Source organism: Microtus oregoni, unplaced genomic scaffold (genome assembly GCF_018167655.1).
Source record: "Microtus oregoni isolate MIOR12 unplaced genomic scaffold, Mior012 000081F_ref0000091, whole genome shotgun sequence".
In the NCBI taxonomy this organism is placed as follows: Eukaryota; Metazoa; Chordata; class Mammalia; order Rodentia; family Cricetidae; genus Microtus; species Microtus oregoni.
The window spans coordinates 1720230-1740328 of record NW_024544541.1 but is presented as its reverse complement, the minus strand read 5'-3'; the positions used below and the strand labels follow the sequence as shown (position 1 = coordinate 1740328).

The 20099-nt window shown below is 40.7% G+C and overlaps 1 protein-coding gene across 10 annotated transcripts in view; it reads left to right on the top strand.

Moving 5' to 3' along the window:
• The window catches only part of LOC121441733 (arginine-glutamic acid dipeptide repeats protein), a 373675-nt gene that overhangs the window by 129327 nt on the left and 224249 nt on the right, over window positions 1-20099 (top strand). The window lies entirely within an intron of this gene.

Genomic DNA, 20099 nt, shown 5'->3' with positions numbered 1-20099 from the left:
TATAAAGTTCCACATTTTGGGGAGCCATATAGGAGTTGGTTTGGGATTTTCAGAAAATAATTAGTATTAGACAAACTTATGTTTACACCTGTACTCTATACTTTCCTTGGTTGACAGTTGAGTAGAGGGGTGTACAATATGAAATTGTCCATGACGGGGCACTTAGAGGACTTGAAATTCTGCCAGAGCATTCTTCCCATGCAGATTCCAGTGCTGTGCATGCTTCTCTTTGATTCAGTACTGGACTACAGTGATGTCTCATTGCCCAGTCTTCCCGACCATTACCATTTCACTCACTGAGGGCCTCTTTAACTTAGGGTGGGGTGTGTGTCTCTCTGTGTGTGTTTTCTTGGTGTCTTTTTGCTTTGGTTTGGTTTTGTTTTAGATATAGGGTCTGGTAAGCATAGGCTGACCTGGAAAGTTCTCTGTCGCCAGCCCAGTAGTCTTAAACCTGTGATCTCTTGTCTTCTCCTGGAAGTGGGGACTACAGATGTGCCTCCTGGTGCTGGGCTGCCTATGCCATTGTAAATTATGGGAAAGCATTAACATGTGTTGATTATAGCTCACATAGAAGTTGTATTGTTCTCCATCTCTGGAAACAGCAGTGTAGTGTGGTGATGGGAATGCAGTGTTGGAGTCATTGCCAGCTGCATTGTGCAGTGCCAGATGCCAGCCCTGCTCATCACATATAATATGGAATCTCCCTTTTGTGTCACTAGGGACATTCCAGTATGTTAGGAGTCAGGTGCTAATGGGGAATGCTGCTCAGACTGTCATCTCTTGAGAGGTGGGTAATTTGTTAACTCTGAGAAGTCCTATAGCCAACAAAACCTCTGACATTGAACAGCTCCTCTGTCTCTGCTGTTGATGGACTATGATAATCTGTGCTACCACCTCCCTGAGGATGCTAACGTTGAGGAAATGTGTTTGCCAAATGGTGGCCACCTTTACAGCTTGATGGAAAGTTCTCCTTGATACTCTCAAAGAAATGTGGGAGGAGATTGTTTAGGCTCCTTTACAAAACGGCTGGCTCTTCTAAAGTACTTTGGCAGCTCTTGTTTATACCCCTCCCACAAGTGCCTACATCTGTGGATGCACAGGTCACCTGTCCTTCTCTTTTTTTGCACAGTGCTGAAGATTCGGCACAAGGTCTCACGCATACTAAGCAAGCGTTCTACTACTGATCTGTGTCCCCAGACCCTCCAGTCTCTTGTATAAAAATCTGTAGTGTCACGTGTGACCTGTGCATACCATCTCATACTCTGCAGTCATTGGTAGGTCACTCCAGATTCTTAGTGTGGTAGAAATGCTGTCCTGTCTTTGTGCTGTTAGTGTATAATGACTGACACAGTTCTTTTTCTCTAGTGGTTTTCTTTGTTCTTTATTTTTATTTTTCAAGACAGCTTCTCTGTGTAGCCCTGGGTGTCCTGGAACTTGATCTATAGACCAGGCTGTCCTCGAACTCAGAGATTCACCTGCCTCTGCCCTCCCGGGTGCTGGGATTAAAGTGTGTGCTGGACCACCATACCCTGTTTTTAATTATTTCTGGTTTGTGGTTGGAGTCACAGATGCAGAATTAGTTAAGGCACAGAGCTGACTAGTGTACTTGAATGATTTGGAGATGCTGTGATTTGTGCTCTACTGGGCACCCTTTGGTAAAGTGCCTGCCTTTGATCTGCTGAGTGCTTCCTGTTGAGTGGTCTAGAGGCTAATATTTAAAGCTAAATGACTTGGTTGCCTTTCCCAAATAACTTCTGAATTGGAGGTTTGTTAAATATTGACCATTCTTCAAATTCGTTTTAAAAATTGAAAAGTCAAAAGTAGTTTTCTATGACTAGATTCCAAGATGGACATTCATATCTCCCCCTCCCCCCCCCCGCCCACACACACACCTGGCTCCTGCCAGGTGTCTCTTTTCATTTCTTCCTGGTGTCTTGATGTTTCTGTGTCTGTTCTGTGTTGTCTCCTTTTTAAAACTGTAGTTTCAAATCCGGGTCCCTATTGAGTCCCTCAGCAAGACTTGAACTTGTGACTATCCTGCCTCAATCTCTTGAGCAACTGGGTCATGGGGTGTGTGCTATACATGTCTATCCTTTTCTCCTTTCTTATTTTTGAATACAGTCTTATGTGGTCCAGCCTGACTTTGAATCATTTCTATGTGGCTGAGAATGATTCTTGATCCTCTTGTCTTCACTTCCCGAGCATTGGAAATATAGGCATAGTGTCTGGCTCCTTAGTTGACTCTCAGACATTTAGGACCTTTAGAGAATGTTACAAGAGAGGTCTTCCAGGGATTGGTAGTTTTGGACAGATCTTTTAATTGATTGTAATAATGGAAAAATCTGAATTTAGGTATATATCAAGTGGTATAAGGAAAGAGCCCTATAGCCAGGTGGTGGTGGCACACGCCTTTAATCCTAGCACTTGGGAAACATAGGCTGGTGAATCTCTGTGAGTTCCAGTTTAGCCAGGGCTACATAGTGAGACCCTGTCTCAAGACAACCAACCGGCAAAAGAGTGAGTTCTGCAGTGGTCCTTTGAGGAGAGGCTGCTGTGCCCCTGGTCCCAAGAGCCAGTTTTCTACTCAGGGTGTCACTTAGAACTTGTCAGGATCTGAGTCTGTGTCTTGCTCTCTATAGAGCTTATTTTGCCTTTGCTCTGTCTTAAGGAGCACAGTGAACTCTGGTTAATACCACTGCCCATGTCACTTTTGTTCATGGGACACTACAGGCTTACTCTAGTCCTTAGTCTTTCGTTAGCTCAGTGGCATTGACTTTGCATTTCCAGGCTTGTCACATTTCCTTAATAGATATTTGGTGTGTGTATTCCTTCTAAAACTTACTCAGTAATAATTTTGTTTTACTTGTATTTTAGAATTGAGATGTGAAGCATTTCTCTAATTATTCTTTTATGAATAAAAACTCAGGAGTATGATATGGGGTAAGAACCTGAATGATTGGAGAAGTGGCGAAGAAGCAGTGACTACCTCTCTTCCCTTCCTCTAGCCAAAAGAAGCTGAGCATCTTTCTAAGCTCTTCCCTACTACTTCCCATGTCTTTCTATGTATCCGGGGTCCGGAGTCCTCCAAAGCTGACTAATTCTGATCAGCTAGCAGCTAGCTCTGCTCTGATTGAAGGGAACATTATTGGCAGTCTCGGGAGTGTCAGTGCAATCAACATATCCCACAACAGAGACAAGTAATTTCTGTGCATACAAATGGAATTAAACTGGAAATAATCCAAATGAGGCAAAGGAATTCTGGGTGTCCATTTGAATAAAAGGGGAGTATAAATAGTCTTTAAAAAAACAGGGTGGTGGCGCACCTCTTTAATTCCAGCACTTGGAAGGCAGAGGCCAGCAGATCTCTGTGTTCAAAGTCAGCTTGGTCTACTGAGCAAGTTCCAGGAGAGTCAGGGATACTCAGAGAAGCCTTGTCTCCAAAAACAAAACAAACACCAGAAACAAACCAAACAGTAAAAAAAAAAACCCACAAAACTTTAGGAAGTTGAATGAATACAAAAGTATAATAGTGTATGATTCCTTTTGATGCAGCATTTCAGAAGAGGTCCAATAATCAGGAGCAAGGTGGGTTATAGGCATGGTACAGGAATTAGCATGAGAGGAGCCCCCAGGCTTCTGACCTTGCTTTGTTTTGTTGGTGGTGCTTTCATGAATTTGTCCACTCTTTGAAATTTTATCACACTTGTCCTTTTATATGTTTAGTACCAGTGATGACCTTATGCTGCTTTCCACCACCCCACCCCCCACCTGCTGCTGGGATTGCAAGTAACACCTCACTGTAGATCTTACCTTACTCCTCCTTGGGAGAGACCATGAGGAGACAATGGTAGTTAAGCAAAGCACTGAATGATTTAAACAACAGGGATGCCTTGGCCTCTCAAGATTGGTGAGCTTGACAGGGCCATGTTCTCATGAAGGAACTATTCTAAGCCTCTATTCTGACTTCTGTGTTATGACTGCATAAATCTTGTTTTCACTTGCCATTCTAGCCTGCATGTTTTGGTGTCGTTCCAAACTCCTCTCTTTTGTAAGGACGCCATGTGTATTGGACATGACCCATTCCACCATCCTAACTCATTGCACACGCAATTCCCTGGTTTTAAACCCACCTTCTGTGGTACTGGAGGTCAGGAAGAGCTTTGTAGTTAGGGAAACCTGTGTTTAGTGATCCAGGTCAGGTGACTGCTTCATCTTGTAGCTGTGTCTTTATATTTATTTGGAAATATCCATTTGTTTATTTTGTTTTTTTTTAATTTATTATTATTGTTAGTATTGGAGGAGGCTCATGTGTCACATTATATGTCCATGGTCCCAGGGATCTAAACCTCAAGTTTTCAGACTTAAACAGCAAGTGATTTTAAAACCTGCTTATCTGTTTTACTGGCCCTACTTTTGGTTTTGGAGACAGGGTTTCTCTGTGTAGCTGTGGTGCCTGTCCTGGAACTGACTCTTGTAGACCAGGCTGACCTTGAACTCACAGTGATCCACCAGAGTGTTGGGATTAAAGTTGTGTGCCACCATTGCCTGGATTATTTCCTATTCTTAATCACATTATAATGTATGTTGAGTTGTAGACCACTTTAATTAACTTTTATTTCTTCTATTTCTACTGAAATTTCACATTATTTCGTTTAGTGTGTATTGGGAAGTTTTTTAAATCCTGCTTATGTAAAAGAATATTCATCAGATAAAAATGATGACTTTTATCTATGACGGTAAATGAAATAAGAAAAACTGCCATTTAAAGTTACTAGAATTAGAAGGAGAAATGCCGGGAAATTTGAAACTAGCTGTCCTTTTGATTTCATAAAGGAAAGATCATTGAGTCAGGTGACTGCTTCTTCTCAGTTGCTCAGTTCTTTAAAAGTACTGGTCTGTAAATGAAGAATCTCGGGGTCCCATACTGAGGGACTGAATCAGTGTCAGTTTATTTGATGAAATTTTTAGGTGATTTAAATTTGTATTAAGTTTTGAGCCAAAAAGGATCAACATATGTATTTCAGTGTGTTTGTTATTTGCATGTAGCTGAATAGGATTTCAGCTGAGCCCAAGCAGAACAAAATGGACCCCGTCCCCATATGGCCTAGGCTCACTGGGCTCCCTTCAAGCTTATGATCGCTGGACTCCACCTGCAGCATGCTGGAATTTCCACTGTTTAAGAGGGAAAGCTACAATAGCCGGGCGATGGTGGCGCACGCCTTTAATCCCAGCACTCGGGAGGCAGAGGCAGGCGGATCTCTGTGAGTTCGAGACCAGCCTGGTCTACAAGAGCTAGTTCCAGGACAGGCTCCAAAACCACAGAGAAACCCTGTCTCGAAAAACCAAAAAAAAAAAAAATAAAATAAAAAAGAGGGAAAGCTACAGAGATGGATTTTTTTTTTTTTAAAGAGGGCAGAAAGGTATCATTTCCTGTCTTGAAACTTGGTTTTGTTTTTTTTAAAGGTTTATGTTTACTTTTAATTTTCTGGGTATGAGTGTTTTGCCTGCATATATGTACTTGTACTAGGTGAGTGTAGTCAGATCACCTGGAACTGGGGCTTACAGATAGCTGTGAGCTGTCAAGTGAGTGCTGGGAGCAAACCTGGGTCCTCTGCAAGAGCAGCTCGCCATTGCTCCAATGTCCTTGCTGGCCATTCGAAGTGAACTATAATACAAAAAGAGTTTTAAAAAAAAGCAGCAGATGGGCCCTACAGGTACTGTGCCTGGTTTGTAACAGACAGCACCCAATTGTAGTAGAATGAGATTGAATTTACCTAGAGTCTAATTGAACTGAGATCTCTTGTTATGTCTAATCTTCTGCCCCTTTGCTTAGTGAACAACTGTTTGAACCCCTAAGCTCTAGAGGTTCAGCTTTTGCTGGCTCAATTAATTGTTAAATGCTCCCTTTATTGTAATCATACATTTATGCCCTGCTTTGTGGTAGCTGAGGAAATTGCTGGAATACTTGTTTAATGTCTCATACACTCTCAGTTTTGTAGGAAAAAAAATCTTTTTCATAGGAAACAGTTTTTATATGAAGTGGCCTGATGGCATTTGAGTTGGAATGTAATTTAAATTGAAATGCTGGGATTTGGCTCTGCTCTTGAGAGAGATTGGCTGGAGTTTGGTGTTGACCCATGTGTTTGTCTTCTCTCTAGATACTGTCTTCCCCTTATTCTGACAGCTCTACTAGCTGAGAACATTAGACTTTACAAAATTAAAAATGCTATCTGGAATAGGGTTATGTTTGTTGAGTTTCTTAAAATGTACATGGACAAGGACTGTTTATTAATTTTTTGAGGATTTAAATATTCCATAACATGCTTTTGTGAATAAATTTTGCCTTGGAGATAGCTAATATCCTAAGTGCTGGAAACATTTTTTTAAAAGGCTGTTTCTACTTCTTTTCTACATTTTAATATAAATTTTCTAGTGGATTTTTAAGAAATTAATTTTTTTTAGTAGACAGTTTTACTATCAGAAAACCATTGAAATTAAGTTAGTTACTTGGCTCTTCTGAGTGAAAGTTTTAAACACATGAAAATTATTAGCCATCTGAAGTCACTTCACTAAGTATATCATTTCATGTATATTAAAAACCTACTCTTTATATATATCTTTATCATTTCATAATTGAAAGTATTCTCAATCTAATTAGCATAATATAGGTTATATATGATAGATCTTCCATAACTGTTCATTTCACCCTACATTTAAATTCCCCTTAAATCTCCACCTTTCTCTATTTAATCGCCATTTCAAGGACTAACTTTTCAGTAATGCAGTATGGTAGCTGGCTCAGTAGGCAGAGTAAAATTTCTTAATGAATCAACTAGAAAGTATGTGTATTATACAACTGTTTTCTTGTATTATGATAAGCAACTCAATACATAATAGTTTTTTTACATTTTATTTTATTCTCAGTTTTGAGTCAGGGTCTTATTCTGTAGTCCTGAATGGGCTTAAGTTCATGGGAACCCTCCCTTATCAGCCTTTGAGCCACCATATTTGATTTTTCCTTCATTAAAATTCTGATTGCAATTTTCTTTTAATTTTAGGAGAGAGGTATTCCTATAGTGTGGGCAGAGACTACATATTTGTTTCCCTGCCTCCCAGACCGGAACAATTATATAGAAACTATATCAATTACAACATTGTTTGACTGATAGTTCAGGCATATTCCTAGAGAGTATATTCCTAGAGCACCTTATATTAGCCCATTTTTATTAATCTGTGTATTGACACAAGTGTGGCTTACTGGTAAGGTTCTGGCCTCTTCCATTGGCAGCTCCATGACATCTCTCTGACTGTGCTTTCTTTCCTCCTCTGTCTCTGCTTGGATTTCCCAGTTAGCTATATTCTGCCCTGCCATAGGCCAAAGCAGCTTCTTTATTAACCAGTGGCAATAAAACATATTCATAGCATACAGAGGGGAATCCTACATCACTAAAGTACCCAGGCCTTCCCTTCAGCTCCTGAGTAGCTGGATTATAGTCAATTTGAACTTTTTTCCATTTGACTGCTCCCTGTCCCCCCTTTTCCCTATTTTGGTTTTTCAAGACAGGGTTTCTCGCCAGTAGCTATGGCTATGGAGCCAGTCCTGGAACTCTCTTTGTAGACCAGGCTGACTTTGAACTCACAGAGATCCACCTGCCTCTGCCTCCTGAGTGCTGGTGTTAAAGGTATGCACTACCGCCCAGCCAGTGTTCTATCTTTTTTTTTTTAAATGTCCTTTCTAGGAGAATCATATGTTTCTAGATTTCTCTTAAACTTAAAAAGTTGAGGGTGTTTTCCCAAAATCAGTGTTCTGGTTACTGTACATTACTGTAATTTAAACATTGTGTCCTACTTAATAGCAATTTAAAAATATTTGAGTAAAGCACTGAAGAGACTGGATTTTCTCTCAGAAGTTGTCAGTTAGTTGTGTCTTTAGTTACTCTACTGTGTGGCTGCAGTTCTCTGTGGCATCTGAGATTCCCCCTTATATATTGACTTTCAAGCTCCTTGGAAGGATGGAAGAGTAGACTCCCCTTTCCAAGACTCTCTTCCCAGAAATTATTACAATATATAGGTCAGTTTATAGCCTGTGGCCTGAGCTTAGCCTTATGAGCAGCCTAGCTATGTGGGGACAGGGAAGGGCCCTATACCCAGCTAAGCACCACATCCTTGTTATTGAGGGAAGAGAAGAATGAGCTTCGGGGTTCAGCAGCAGCGTGCTGCAGAGTCTAAAAACAAGAACGGCTGAATTACTAGGACATAACTAGTTTTTCCCATTTCTGGTTCCTATATTAAATTGTAAACTTGTCAAGGAAAACACTTTAATTTCTTTTTCTTTATTCTGAGACAGTTTCCTGTAGCCCAGGCTGGCCTTTGAACTCTTTCTGTAGCTGAGGACGACTGAACTTCTGAACCTCCTCTGCGTCCTGAGTGCTGGGATTACTGGCGTGCCCCACCACATTAGGTTTTATGTGGTGCTGGGGATCATCCTCAGGGCTTTCTACCCGGGAGACAAGCGCTCTACCAGCTGAGCTACATTATTACTGTTTCTGTCATCCCATTTTTCAGCCCTTACAGGAAGAGTGTAATTGTTCTCAAGGTTATGGATTCTGTTTGTTACTGACTTCTTATATTCAGTTTTAATGTTTACTTTCATTGGATTTTATGTACATTGGTGTTTTGCCTGCATCTATGTCTGTGTGGGGGTGTTGAATCCCCTGGAACAGGAGTTACAGTTGTGAGCTGCCGTGTGGGTGTTGGGAATTGAAACTGGGTCCTCTGGAAGAGCAGGCAGTGCTCTCAACCACTGACCTGTAGGTGGAGTTTTTCGTCAGGACTGCAGACTTCCCAGTAACCACACAGAGACTTAGTATTAATTTTAAATCCTTTCCTGGAAGCTTGGACTTGTAACTAAATAGTTCTTACAACTTAACTTATATATTTTTTTTTTATCTCTACTCTGTCACTTGGTAGTACCCTTTTTTAGCCCAGCATGTTCATCACTTGCTTCTTTTGTATCTCCTCATGACCCCTTGATTTTGCCCTTCTTCTTCCCATGGTCTCTGCCCCGAAAATCCTGTCTTGCTATTGGCCAGTCAGATTTTTATTAACAATGTGAGCAACACAACATACAGAAGGATTATTCCACAGCACTGAGCCATCTCTCCAGCTCCTAATGTTTACCCCCCTCCCCCCCTTTTTTTTTGTCAGGGCCTCACACTGTACTCCAGGCTGGCCTGGAATTCACTAGATAGCATAGGCTAGCCTTGAACTCACAGTAGTTCTTCTGCCTCTGCCTTGAGTATTGATTGGTATTAGAGGTATGAGACAGCACAAGTGTTCAGGGCTTTAAAAATGTAATCTTTTTTTTAAAAATATTTATTTATTATGTATACAATATTCTATTGGTTTGTATGCCTGCAGGCCAGAAGAGGGCACCAGACTTTATTACAGATGGTTGTGAGCCACTATGTGGTTGCTGGGAATTGAACTCAGGACCTTTGGAAGAGCAGGCAATGCTCTTAACCGCTGAGCCATCTCTCCAGCCCTAAAAATGTAATCTTAATAAGACTTGCCTGTTACCTGCTTTAAAGCTTTGTTTAAAATGGAGACATCTTAAATTTTTCTCTTAATTCAGATTTATTCTGTTTTAGCAGATGTTCAAAATATGGCTTTTCCGAGGTTCAGATTACAAAAAGAACATGCCAAAGCAAAGCTCTCATTAAGTGTCGTATTGGCCCTGAGCAGCTGCACGCCTTCATTGAAGAGTGTTGAATATAGTTTTGGCAAGGAGAGGAGGCTGCAAGAACATTCAATGGCTCAAACAGTAAATGAAATCTCCAATCTCTTAGGATTCAAGAGCATTTAGATATTTCATTACTTTGACTTTTCTCAAATTCTGCTAATTTAGATTTTTTGTAAAGATTTATTTATTTATTCCATATACAATGCTCTTTCTGCATATATATGACTGCATGCCAGAAGTGGGCATCGGATCTCATTAAAGATGGTTCTAAGCCATCATGTGGTTGCTGGGAATTGAACTCAGGACCTCTGGAAGAGCAGTCAGTGCTCTTAACCACTGAGCCATCTCTTCAGCACCGCTAATTTAGATTATTAAAGTGTCATGTAGATAACAGATTAGCGTATAAGATAGCCCCTGCAGTCTTATAGTTTAGCCTGAGTATGTTGTGGATGTTATAGAACTAAGTTACTGCATGTGACATCCCAAGGACACTGAGAATGAAGGTTGTTTATGTGTAATATTTTCTTCATATACTTCAGAATACTTGAAATCCATGGTGGGCGGAAGATACTCATTGGAAACCTGAGGGCTCAGTATTTGTTCAGTTATGTACAAATGACTAATTTTTAAACTACTCTTAAATGCCTGTATATAGTACTCGGCTCAGAAAGTAAAACAGAAACAACAAAACCACACCACATCTATATAGGTGGAAACAGCATTGCTGTAAGGGAACAAGAGAGAGGTTTAGAGTTGGGGGAGAGATGTCATTGCTCTTGGAAGTTAATATAAATTACAGCAAATGATTAAAATGGAAGTCCACTGCAAGTATAGTAGGCTTTAGAGCATGAATGATTTCAGTGTCGGCTGGGCTATCAATAGCAGCTTTATAATCAGATCATAAAATAAGAGTACATACAGTCTTTGTGTATGATGTTAACAGTTTTTGTTTTTAAGAAGTATGATAGAGGAGGGTATAAGGATAGGCAAAATTCTTACTTTCCACCCACATTTTCTGGGGGAGAAATTCAGTTGTTTTAATAAAGCATCATGTTAGCTATGGGCTTTCAGCAGACTGTCACAGCCTGAAGGTGGTGGGTAGAGCAGATTGTAGTCTTGCATCCTGGAATTTGGTCAGGCTTGTGTGGTAGGAAGGCTAGACACCTCTGTTGGGAGCAGCAGCAGGAACACTGGTCTAGCATGGCAGGGCTGATAGTGCAGCTGCTGAGATTCCAGCCAGCCCAGGGGAAACATCTGTGCTTTTCTTTTGTTCCTATTTTTTTTCTTTTTCTTTCTTTTTGAGTGACAGTTTCTTTGAACGTAACCCTGGCTGATAGGAACTTTCTCTGTAGACCAGTCGCAGTCTCACAGAGATCTGCCTGCCTCTGCCTCTTGGGGACTGGGGTTGGAGGTGTGTGCCACCACGCCTCTGCTTTTTTGTGAATTACACTTCATCATTCTCTGATGTTGGTGGGCAGCAAATCCTGGATGTTGATCTGATACATTTCTTTCACACAGATGTGAGGATGCTCAGGAGAAAGACCAATCTCAAGAAAGGGCCTTGAGCTGGGCGGTGGTAGTGTATGCCTTTAATTCGCAGTACTCGGAGGCAGAGACAGGATTTTTGTGAGTTAGAGGCAAGCCTGGTCTACAGAGTGAGTTCTAGGACATCTAGGGCTGTTACACAGAGAACCCTATCTCAAAAACCAAAGAAATGGAAAATAAAGAAAGGAAGAAAGAAAAGGCACTTGTGGATATCTGAACCAAGTGTTTTGTTTATGTCTAAATTTATGTGACATACTCTACTTCCAATCAGTTTCATCTAATCTTGGCATGTGATTAATTGAAATGTATAAGAAAATTACCCAGTAGTAGACAAAAGGATAGGCAGAAAAATTTCACTTTCAATTTTGCTAGCTTCAAACAGTGTAATGATAGTGTCTGTCTATCTGTTCTGACACCAAGATCTCTATTTCTCTGCCTTTGATTTATAGATAATTTAAGGTTGTGGAATGTTAGAGGCAAATATTAAATTGAATGGAATATTTTATTTATTGTATAAGGAACTACGATGTAGGTGCTTAAAAAGTACAAAAGAGGGGTAAGAGTGATGACTCAGTGGTTAAGAGCATTATCTGCTCTTCCAGAGGACCCAGGTTCAATTCCCAGCACCCACATGGTAGCTCACAACTGTCTAACTGCAGCTCCAGGGATCTGACACTGTCACACAGAAATACATGCAAGCAAAACATCAGTGCACATAAAAATAAATGAATCATTTTAAAAATAAATCATTTAAAATAGTATAAAAGAATAATTGGTATGGGAATTTTGTAGTTTGATTTTTTTTTTGAACTATGAAACAGTTGCTTTTACAAAATTGGGAACTGCAGATTACAATTAACTGTCATTAATTCTGTTGAATAGAAATATGTTCCATTTGCTGTACAATCACGAGGCAGGCTTGAATGAGTATAAATAGATGAAATCTAAATTGTACTGACAGTCCATTAAATAGTAGCATAAAACCTGGAAAGAAAATGGATTCACTCTGATACTGGCTTATAATAAAATCATTTGCCAAATAAAATAGCGCTGGCACTGAGTTCCCCTGTGGATTTCCAGGGAGCACTACAAAATTGCTTTGAAGCACTTTGTGCAAGGCTGGGGTTCCCCTGGCGTTACTTTGTGGAGAGCAGCTAGCAGCCTCGCTTGAAATCTGCCTTGCAGAGTGACACCAGCCGATCAGCAAAACAGTTTGTTGTCAGGTGTGTAGGGAGAGAAGAGTCGTCTTACAGGCTTGCCTGTCATTGATCATCTTCCTGTGAACTCTGGCCATAGCACTACTGCACTGGTTCCTAAGTGGACATGATTTTACTTGGTTCCACGTGTGTGTGTGTGTGTGTGTGTGTGTGTGTGTGTGTGTGTGTGCGCGCGCGCGCGCGCATGTGTTGGGGATGAATCCTAGAATCTGGTATGTTCTAGACAAACATTCTGTGACTGAGTTCTGTTTTCAGCAACCCCCTCTCTGGTTCCACTATACTTCATACTGGTTTCAAAGTTGTGATCTCCTGTCTCAACTTCCCAAGTTATCGGATTATAAACATGTGCCACCACACCTAGCCCATGGTTCACTTTCAGTCCTTGAGTTTAAGATGTGTCAATGTTTCTATTAGTAAATCAAACATGTCCAGCTTAATAGTCATTTTAATATCAGAATTTGACTTGTTTTATGTGTGTAGTAAGGCATTGGATATTAGGGACAGCTTTCGGGAATTGTTTCTCTCCATTTTGGGCTCTGGGCATTGAAGTTAATTCGCCAGGCTTACACGGGAAGTTCTTGTACCTGCTGAGCCGTCTCACTGGCCCTGTAGAACAGGTTTTTTTTCTGCCTTCAATGTTTTGTTTTTGTATGAACCATTGAACTGGAATAGGACAGTCAGGTACAGTGTACTGCAAGATGTGGGCATGGGTAGCCAAGGCCTCATGTGCTGTGACTCCTGCTTCTCTAGCTAAATGGGCTGCTGGACCTGTGTTCCCTGCAGTGGTGCTGCAGATAGAACCCAGAGCTTCATGGACTCTTGAATGCCAGGCAGGTGTTCTACTGCTAAGCCCTAGATCCATTCCCAATTTTAAAAATAAAATTTCTTTCTTAGATTAAATGTCTTTTCTAAATGATACAAATGCTATAAAATACAAAATACTCCAAAACAGTAATAGATTCTGAAAAATGACTTAACTGGAGTTTGGAAGTTGAATTGGTCAGAATCATTTTCATAGTAAGTGTTCATGACAGGTTGTAAGGAACATTTTCATAGTAAGTTATGGAGATGAGCGCTTACATTGCTCTTTGCTTTGGTAATGCAAGTGTTAAGCCATAGTTAATATTTAGGATGTCAGCATGGTATGCTTTCTACTGCTTTTCCTTGTTTTACCCAGTTTCACACCCAGTTAGTGTATGACTGATGTGGGCCTGGGGCTGCAGCTATTCCAAAACACAGCAGTACTTCCTGAACTGAGTGGTAGCTGTCTAGGGCCAGCCTTTAAACATGGGGGCAGTGGGAGGGAGGTAGAGAGGAAGGGGACTGTGTATGTGTTCGCTCGTATTTAGAGGCCAGAGGACAACTTTGGGTGCCACACCTCAGGCACTGTTCATTTTGTTTTTTTGAAATAGGGTTTCTCATTTGTCTTCAAGTAGGCTAGGTTGACTCAGACCCATTTTCAAGGTGCTGGATTACAAGAATGCTTTGGTTTTTACAAGGTAATTAAATTCTGGCCCTTGTGCTTGCCAGGCAAGCACTTTACCAACTGAGCTATCTCCCCAGCCCAGTCTTAGACATATTGGTGTACTGGAAAGTTTCCTGACAGCTACAAAAGAGACATCTCTAAATTTGAAAACAGTTTCTTTAGTTTGTTGTATTCTTCTTTGCCATTTCTTCCCACCATGCTATTCTGTGTTTAGATAAGAGCCCATGCAAGCTTTGTAGCATTAGTTAGAACTGATAGACATTTCAGCATGTAGATTCAGTTATCATGAAGTTTGAAGAGAATGGAGCCAGATTTATTATACATGGGGCATTTTTCTACTGAGTTTATACTTTTCAAGATAATGCCCTCAGATTTGGTAACAGTTGACAGAATCAAATCAAAAACTAAGGGGCAGGGAGGGAAGGTGTTCTTTCTCCCTTTGAAGCTCTCCACTGTTCCCAGACATTGTTAGTATCTCTTGTCTAGCAGAAAGGTGAAAGGCAGCCTGTCTCCACTTGCCATTTTGTGAAGTAATGTTTCATCTTTCTTTTTAGTGTTCTGGGAGGGTCTCATGTGACTCCTGTCTTCATGTCTTCATTTATTTGCTTCTCATAGACGCTCTGGGCGTCTGCTCTGCAGACTGCTGATCACGTTAAGGCGAGAGTGAATAGTGTGGCTGCCGTTGGCTGTGTTGAGGATGGTGATGGTAGAGATGAGACTGTTTGCTAGAGGCCCACAGTCTGCCAGTGCTTCTGGTATGGAATCCTGGCATCTGGATTTTAGTGTTGTTTCTAACAAGCCTTACCCTAGGTTCAGGAGAGACATTGTCTCAAGGTGGAGCTCCTCTGGCATTCACACCACATGTGTAGGCAGGCATGACTTTATACAGGTGCATATTACACACACAGAGACACACACACACACTTTCCACATTGGAATTGACAGACCTTTGTATTAACTAGAGGGATTCTTGTGGACTTTATACAGGTGCATATTACACACACACACACACACACACACACACACACACACTTTCCACATTGGAATTGGCAGACCTTTGTATTAACTAGAGGGATACTTGTGGACTTAATTTTGCAACATTTTACCCACTAACGGTTACCTTGTTGGATGGTTTGAGTGTCGGGGATAGAGGAATAGCATGGAGGAGAAATGAAAGAACAGAGAAGTCTGAAGGTCAGCTTCCCATGTTCACTGCGGGGCTACCCAGCTGTGCCTCTGCAAATCTCTTTGTGAGAAAGGCTTTGTTCATGTGGAAAGGGTTTCTTTTTGAAATTTTATTAGAGTAGCAGTGCTGTTCTTTGCAAGGGAACGAGAGAGCATTTCAAGGATTAATAGTGGAAACACAGTGATGCGGGAATTCTTTATGGGGCAGAGTGGTGGCTGAATATGGTCCATGCATTGTGACTGCAGCTTTAATGCCAGGGCTCCCAGATCCGCTTACTAAATTAGGGGGTGAAGTAAGTGTCCACTCTGCTTGGTGAGGAGACTGTCAGGAAAAATGCTGATAGGTGCTTTGTGTTTCATGATGACAGACTGCCTGATGTGGCAGGCTATGATTTTTACCCTTGAGGAACTTGCTTCACTGCTCTATTTACATAAACCTGCTGATTTGCTGAGGGTTGAAAAGGCAGAGGCTTTTCTTTGCCTGGAGAATTTGCCTTCACGTTTGGCTGGCTTCCTCCCTCCGCTCAGCGAGGGCTCTGTTTGCAGATGGCAGCATTGATTCTTAGACACAAAGCTATGTCGAGGTTATGAGAAACAGCCAGAAATATCCCTGTTCAGTATCATCTCCCAAATCATGGGTTTTGGCGCTCCTGTTCACAAGCATTTGAAGTGACACCATGCACAGAGGCTCAGTGTTAAGAGTGTAAGACTCAGAACATATTCTGATCTCATTCTCAGACATCCTTGCTAAAATAAAGCATTGGTTATCACGTGTTGTGCAGAATAATTGATGGTGATGGAAATAGCTTCATTCATTTTTTCTGGCCATTTCAGGCGTGCTGATTTTAGTATTAAAACAGTGTGTATTTGCTCCACAGCAACTGTTGACTCAATCTGGTAAACGCCTGCTTTCCCGTGGTGATTTTGAAAACGTGCATTGTGCGTTTAATGAACTGCTGTCTGCTCCGCCCTTTAGAGCTGCTGCTTCCAAAGAAGTGCTTTACCATTTAAAAACAAAAGGTGTCTGCAGTGAGCATTGTGTTGTCAGTCTGCAGATCATCAGTTCACCGGACTAACATGAGCCTTATAACCAGCTTCAGATAAGCTGTGCAGCAGTAAGTTGCATGATAGTCTTGCCAAATCATTTTGACTTTAGAAGATTAGTGGGCACACATTGCAGCTGCGCTCTGACATTGTTCTTAACTTGGGCATTTCAAATGAACTGCTTTGGAACTGGGAATGTCTAGCATGGATAAGGCCCTAGGTTAGAACCCCAGGACTGCAGAAACAGAGACAGATCTACAAATAAAATAAATGGTTTTATGCTAGCTATAAACATTTATATAAACCAGTTTAGATAAGCTGCTTGGTTAATGAGACCAGAGAGAAAATACTTCTAATGACTATTTGGCCTCAATTTAACCTCTTTTTGGGGGTGGGGCAAGGTGAGATAACCATAAGGGCAATAAAAGAAAAATTATTTCCTGTGAGACTTGAATTCCAAATTATTTCCTAGAGTGTATTTTCTTAAAACAGATCATCCTGTTTTGTAGGAAGAAAAAGTTAACTGGAGTAATGCTTCATATTTTATTTAAAACATGCATTAGCCAAAACTGATCAAGACAGTACATTTCCCCTCCCTGGTTGATAAATTTGACACAGCTTGAAAAAATATTTAGCGCGTATGACTCAAAATCTTCTCGATGCTTTATTATTCTTATATCAAAGGAGTCTGTTTTGTCACCTACTTTCATAGTGAGCTTATCTGCCCTTTCATACATGTTTAAAATTTTGATATTTTTGACACAACCATAGATTTTACAGATACCAGCTTTGTATATTGAAATCATTATGTAAATTCACAGCTTGGAATCAGTTTGGATTGCCATGGTAATTATTTAAATAAAAAAGATAGCTTGTGTGTAGGCATTAATAAGTAAATGTGGTAATTCCACAGATCCAGGTTCCAGGTTCTTCCCTCAAGTGGTAGGTAGCCTTTCCCTCAGGTAGCTTTCTTTAGTCAGGTCCAATCAGATAAGAAACATGTGTCAGCAGCTGCCATTCGCCCCCAGTGCCTCTTCTCTTAGCACTGACACCTTGGTGTGTTTATAGGAGAACATTTTCTTAAGTTCACGTGTATCAGAATGCAGGGTATTTTTCTTCTTCTTTTTTTTTTTTTTGGGAGGGGGGGGCGTTCAAGACAGGGTTTCTCTCTGCAGCTTTTGGAGCCTGTTCTTGAACTAGTTCTTGTAGACCAGGCTGGCCTTGAACTCACAGAGATCTGTCTGCCTCTGCCTCCCAAGTGTTGGGATTAATGGCACGTGCCACCACCGTCCGGCTTCTTTCTCTAGAAAGCTTGGGGGGGGGGGCTGTGGGAGTTAGTTATTGAACAGGATTTCATTTGGGGCTGACTAGTCTTAAACTCACTGTGTAGTCCATGACTGGCCTTGAACTCCTGATCTTCTCCCCTCCCCTCATCTCTCTAGTGCTATAATGATGTGCACCACACCTGACAATGGAAGTTTATTAGTGTATGAGTTCATAGTAGTTTATCTTTCAGAGTGAGAGGGTTTATGTTAAAAGTGACTCTGTTAATTATAAAAAGATAATTATAAAAAGCCTCTCTCTGTTAAAACCATCAGACTGTTACCCAGGCCTCATTGTCCCACACCAAATTGAGATTTGTCTGATTTTAAGCACACCAATGGCAGTCGTCCTTGGTGGACACAGGGATTGCTGTTGTACTATTTTCAAAGCTCTGGAGATGATGGTGATGTGGGCAATCTATCTGACTGCCAAGTAATGGAACATACGGTAATGTGAATTGCTAGGATCATTTCAAGAAGGGAGCTGTTCTGATCCCTTTTTTGCAGAGGAGCCATGGGAATGTATTCCCTATGCTTCCACCTTAGAATTAGTTGTAAGCTGTCAGAACATGTAGAATAAAGAAAGGGTGTGGCTGGCACAGACTGGTTTTCGGGAATTGGTATTTTATTTAGATGTAGCCCACGGGAGGAGGTTTGGGGAACATTGAACTCCATCCATTGAAGAGGTGACGTGCCTTTTTAAGGCAGTGGACAGTTAGCTTAATATAAAGAAAGTATGGTTTTTCGTAGGGATAGGAAGAAGAAAGCACGTGGACTGCTCTGTGCTCAGGCTAGTGAGTATGTAATTGCTAACTGGAGGTTTGGACTACTAGAGCTGCATACAACAGGGCTACAACATGGAAATTAAGAATTTTGGGGCCATTCCAAAATTGTATTAAATTTAGACTAATTTTAAATTTTTTTCTTAATTTTATTTTGAGACAGGCTTGTAATCCAAACTGCTCTCCAACTTACTAGTCTCTCTTACTGAGCCCTAGGATTGCAGTGCTGTGAGCCATACCACTGCGCCTGACTAGAGCTCCAGGTTTTTGTGTGGAGAGTTATGTTTCTTTTATTTTTTTTTTTACTTTACTAATAAACAAGGGTTCTGAAGAGAAATATTAGCCATGGTGTGAAGAGGTTCTCTAGCTTGTCATTTGAGATGATTAATGTGTTAGATGGATGATGCCTAAATGCAGAAGCAGGGTCAGTCATCATCTGGGACCCTGAAACAAGATGCACAGCTCAAAGCTAACTCATCCTTAATCGAGTTGGGTGCATGGCTTCATGGACTCTTTATCCACATCTGAGAAGTCAGGGGAATTCCAGTACCTTGATGGATTTGTATCTCTTCTCTTCCTGAAATGGCTTTTGGGTACAGTGACCCTCATGTTGTATAGAAAGTTTTCAGGAAGGATATAGATAGATTATAGATACATCTATTAGAGAGGCTGTCTTTGTGATCCAACCTGAAGTGTCTTTACTATTTTCTGAGTGGGTCTTGACTCCAAGTTGTGAGTCCTTTCTGTCTTTTCTTTTAGTGAATGTGTAGATGAAGTAGAGCTTTCTTCACATTGTCAGAGCTGGTTGTTGTTCATGTGCACATTTTGCAGGGTCGGAAAGGTTGTGATGGATGGCATTTGCACTGCCAGCCTTGCTCTCCTGCTTCCCAGATTCCATAGCTGTGAAACTCTTGCTTCTTGGTGTGTAATACTTCGACTTCCAGTTCTGTTCTGTGGATAGTATTTTCCTAAAAACTCATCGCTTCTCTTAAAAAACTGGGTTTTACAGACAGTTTTAAAAAGCAGCCTTTACACTTCAGCTGTGAATCAAAAATAATTGCCCAACCATGCCATGTCAGATGTAACTCAGGAAAGTGGTCTGTTCTTCTTTCTGAAAGAGGTCTATTAAAACAATAACTTGGTTTACTTCTTCCACCTTTGATTGGCTGCCTTGGTTTTCATTACAGTCCAAAACATATTTAACAATAAATTACCCAGAGGTGAGTAGATTAGTTTTCATTCTTTTTTATGGTATAGGTGAAAAGTTTATTGTAGTAGCATGTTCAAGCTGGTCTTTCCAGATATCTACTTCCTCACAAAATATTTATTGAAAATGAAGTAGCGTATGGCAAAGCTGTTTCTGTTTGTGAAGACATAAGAATGTCTACCTAAATAATTTTGATTTATCTTCAAGTGTATGTACTCTCTTTCACTGGGACCAGAGTTATAGGCAGGGGCCACCATGCCTGTCTTGATGGATAATCTTTAGTAATTACTTTATCTAAATTTCCCTGTCTGGACATCGATAGTTTTTGTAGAGTTTCCTTTCCCTGAACAGAATCATTCAAACTTTTATTACGTTTTTTAAATTATCCGAAGAATGTTCAGAAAAAACCATCCCCTTAATGTTATCTATAATATAATATCACCCATAGGAAGGCTTTGTTTTTACTATTAAAAGGGGGTTGCTTTATTATTGATTTGTTTATATACATTTACCTAGCTCTTTATGTATGCAGTGATCTGTGGCCCCTGTTTTTGGTTCTTTAAAGATAA